The sequence below is a fragment of the Silene latifolia genome, chromosome Y (genome assembly GCF_048544455.1).
Source record: "Silene latifolia isolate original U9 population chromosome Y, ASM4854445v1, whole genome shotgun sequence".
NCBI lineage: Eukaryota > Viridiplantae > Streptophyta > Magnoliopsida > Caryophyllales > Caryophyllaceae > Silene > Silene latifolia.
In genome coordinates this window covers 183,599,051-183,603,670 of record NC_133538.1, presented here as the reverse complement: position 1 = coordinate 183,603,670, position 4,620 = coordinate 183,599,051, and the positions used below count along the sequence as shown (strand labels likewise).

Below are 4,620 nucleotides of genomic sequence, written 5' to 3'. Positions count from 1 at the left end.
TGGGAGTTAGAAATGAAAATTACCTCCGGATAGTTTGATAATTGAGCAATTTCCGGAGTTGTTGATGTTGTTGCTTCCAAGGCAGGAATTCGTTGTTGTTGAACTTCCAAGTTTGAACTAGCTACCACCATAGCCAATGAGGCTTTCTTTGCTTGAAGACATTGTTGTCTTGTTGATAGTGCCTTTGCCTTAGGTGCCTTTGTTGATCCTTTTGTCCTTGCCATTGATGAAAATACCAAGAAAAGAGTGAAAATCTTCAATTTCCAAGTATACCCAAATCTATTTTAAGATGAAATGCTTTGCCTTTATAATTCAAAAAATGACTCAAAGGTTGAAGATTTTGGTGCTTGGTTTGATTTTTGTTGAAAGAGGAGTGATTAATTGTTTTTAAAAGGAAGTTTGGATTTGATTTTGTTGAATTTGGTTGAGGAAATCTTGTTTTGGTGATGGAGAGGATGAGGGTTTTGACTTTTTGGGGTTTATGGGTAGTGTTTTGAATGAATGAATGAAGAAATGAATGTTTGATGGGGTATTTGAAATACCCGAAAAATTTTAAACTGCAGGGGAAGACGGGCGTCTTTCCTTCGGGACGCTCGGATTCTGCGTATTTTGGGTTCAGGATTCTCGCCTAAAGACGGGCGTCTTTCAGCAAAGACGCTCGGATTCTTTGTTTGAAGGACGAGCGTCTTCCTCTGAAGACGGGCGGATTCTTATACAGCAAGCTATCTTGTTTTTCACAGCCAAAAAGACGGGCGTCTTCTTGCAAAGACAGACGGATTTCTGAAGACGAGCGTCTTCTCTACCAGGACGCTCAGATTCTTCGACAGTCCCAAAATTTCAAATTCTCAGTTAAAATGGACGGGCGGATTCTGGCAAAGACGAACGTCTTTCCTGAAGACGAGCGGATTCTGCTTGAAGACGCTCAGATTTTCCCTGTTTTACCCGGATTCAGTTCCATCCGTGCACTTGCATATCCCTTGTCATTTTTCATTCTTCAAATCCCTGTTTCTTCATTGTAGGGGCACTACTAAGGAATGAATAGCCTAGTCAATTGCTATCCCCACACTAAGCTAAAGCACTACACATCAATTAAATCATTAGTCCTTCCCTCACTTCTATTGAAAATGATAATTATCTTGATCAAAGCATAAAAATCCAAAAATGACAAAAAAATGCAATGTAAGAATTAAAATGCAAGTTAGGGAGTTAGAAATATTTACAAATGGTGGTTTAGGGAGGACTCCACCAAACTCTCATCCTTAGTGAGATGTCATGGGGGCATGTCCGAGGTGTTGTTGATGTTGCTCAACACCTTGAAAAAGTAGTCAAAAGCTTGTTCATTATCATGATAAAGATCTTCAATACACCTTTGCCCTTGTTGTCCTTTATGTCGGTCTTTATCGATAGCATTACCAATATAGGGATTGAAAATCCCTTCAAACTCATCTCCCAAAGACAACAAACTTCATCGACTTGATCACTAAAGATCTCTTGAGTTGATAGAGACAACTCTCCCACTTTCTTGTCTTGGCCAATGAGGCCATCCTCTTCATTACTTGACTTTGGTGAGCTTTTCAAGCTCTCTTTGTTACAATTCACTTGCTCTTTGAATGGAGCATCATCAATTTTCTTCTTCCATTGGAATTCCGACTTCTTCCTATCATCCTTCCGGCTATAATGATCAACCATAAAACATGGTTCATGCAAAAGGGGAGCTCTCATGGTCTTGTCAAGATTGAAAGTTATGCTCTCATCTCCCACTTCTAGAGTGAGCTGTCCATGCTTCACATCAATCACCGCACCCGCGGTGTGTAAGAAAGGTCTTCCTAGAATGATTAGAATGTTGGAGTCTTCTTCCATGTCAACAATGACAAAGTCCACCGGGATGAAAAATTTCCCAACTCTTACGGGAACATCTTCCCATATCCCTAATGGTGTCTTCGTCGATCTATCGGCCATTTGGAGTGTGATATTGGTGCATTTAAGCTCTCCCATCCCTAACCTTTTACTCACCGAGTACGATATAACACTCACACTAGCCCCTAGATCACATAAGGCTTTGTTGATCGTGGTGTCGCCAATGGTACACGGTATTGAGAAGCTTCCCGGATCTTTGAGTTTTGGAGGTGAACTCCCTTGAAGGATTGCACTACTCACCTTAGTGAAGGCGATAGTCTCAAGCTTCCGGATTGACTTCTTCTTTGTGAGGATGTCTTTCATGTATTTTGCATAGGCCGGCACGTGATTGATTAATTCCGTGAAAGGAATCGAGACTTCCAAATTCTTCACAATTTCCATAAATTTTTCAAGTTGGTCATCAAAATTGGGCTTGGCTTGACGACTTGGAAAAGGAAGTCTAATCACAATGGGCTCCTTCTCCTTGACCTTGTCTTCATTTTTCTTTGAAATTTCTTATTTTGTTGGTTCTCCATCCTTGGACTTTTGCACAATTTCTTCTTTGTCAAGCTTCCACAACTTTATCCTCAACTTGCTTCTTCGGTGCTTCATACCTTGTACCACTCGTCAAGTGAATGGCACTAACCGTTTCATGTCTTGGGGGATTACATTGAGGTGGTAATTGCCCCTTTTGCCTTTGTGAGCTTGTAGATGCTAGTTGATTCAATTGGGTTTCCAACATTTTGGTGTGAGCTAGGATGTTGTTGATGGTGATTTCCTTTGCTGGACTATCCTTTTGCATTTGAGTGAAAAACTCTTGTTGATTCTTTTGCATTTGGAGGACCGCTTTTTGAGCATCAAAACCTTGGTCATTTTGTTGATTGTATGGAATTTGATTTTGGTAGCCTTGGTTTTGGTTGTAAAAGGGTCTTTGATTTTGGTTTCTCATGGGAGGTGGGGTGTATGTTGGTTGAGGGTTTTGAACATTTTGGCTTTTTTATGAGAGATTTGGATGGAATTTGGTGTTTTCATTGTAATAGTTTGAGTAAGGGATACCACTCTTGTATGTTTGGAAAGCATTCACTTGTTCATTTGTTCCCCTACATTCACTTTGGTCATGTCCCAAAGTTCCACAATTCTCACATATCCCACTTGGGATTGATGAAGATGCCGTCATGGCATTAACATGATGCTTTGGTGATTTTGAGGCTTCTTCAAGTCTAGCCATAGCTTTTTCAAACTTCAAATTGATGGTATCAATGTGAGCACTAAGTTGAGCACCCAATTGAGTAATGAAGTCCACTTCATGCTTTGCTCCTCTAGTAGCCTTGTGAGGTCTACTATATTGTGAGTTATGGACCGCCATTTCCTCAATTTTGTTCCAAGTTTGATTGTCATCAACTTCGGTGAACATTCCATTTGATCCCATGTTGAGAATGTTCCTTGAATCTTCAGAAAGACCGTTCCAAAATTGTTGTACCAATAACCACTCGCTAAGTCCATGATGAGGATATGAGCGACAAATTCCCTTGAATCGCTCCCAAGCTTCATACAAAGATTCTTCATCTCTTTGCTTAAAGCCCGTAATTTGAGCTCTTAGCATGTTAGTCTTCTCTGGTGGATAGAACTTTTTGTAGAAAGCTAGAGCCAACTTTTTCCAAGAATCAATTCCGAGAGTAGCCTTATCAAGGCCTTTCAACCATTGTTTCGCGGGGCTAATTAGAGAAAAAGGAAATAAGACCCATCGAATTTGGTCTTGAGTTACACCGGTTTGAGAAATCGCATCACAATAGTCACAAAAAGTGTCCATATGAGAATGAGGGTCTTCACTAGGCATCCCCCCAAATTGGCTTCTTTCGACTAATTGGATAAATGCGGATTTAGCAATAAAATTTCCGGTTAAGTGTTGTGGTGTGGGAGTACCATTGGGTAGGTTCTCCTCGGTGGGTACGGAATGTGATGAAAACTTAGGCATTGTGGGTTGATTTTGTGTTGGATTTTGTGTTGGGTTCTCCTCATCTTCTCTTGCAAAAGGGTTGATGAACTCACTAGTATTTGGTTGAATATCTACAACCTCACCAATACCTCTCAAAGTTCTCTTAGCAAGTCTTCTATTGGTCGTCAAAGTCCTTTTAATTTCGTGATCAAAGGGTAACAAGTTACCTTATGATCTTCTAGACATGCAAAATATCAAAATACTTGAAAATAATTAGAACAAACCTTGAGAAGTTTTACTTCCCCAAGGCAAAGAAAGACACAACTAATAACAATACAAGAAAATCTAAATCAAGTTAACACCATCCCCGGCAACGGCGCCATTTTTGGTCGTGATCCCTCGTGGGGGTTTAGTTTTCAGTACTTGTCGTTAGGAGCACCTAGACCAAAATACAATTTATAACTTCACAAACAACTCTACAATTAGTAAAGAGGCAAGTAAAGGTCGGATCCCAAGGGACGGGAATTGAGACGAGATTTCTATTGCAACTAGCGGTGTCTAAGGGTGTCACAATTGGGGTTTAAAGTAGAAGATAACTAAACTAAATAGCAATGAAAGTAAACAAGCAAGATGGATTAAAAGGGATGTAAACAATTGATAAAATGCACTAGGGTGTCATGGGGTCATAGGGGATTCATGGAAATTGATCATACAAACATATTCTCAAGTTATAAGCAAGCAATTATTGTTGTGATGGATCGAGTTGGTTTATATCTTACAATCCTAGG

At 40.0% G+C, this 4,620-nt stretch overlaps 1 non-coding gene across 1 annotated transcript; it reads left to right on the top strand.

Moving 5' to 3' along the window:
• The first annotated feature begins 3,392 nt into the window (after window positions 1-3,392).
• Window positions 3,393-3,499, top strand: LOC141634584 (small nucleolar RNA R71). The gene has a single exon (XR_012539311.1). It is a non-coding gene; the product is annotated as a small nucleolar RNA R71 (small nucleolar RNA).
• Window positions 3,500-4,620: the final 1,121 nt, after the last annotated feature.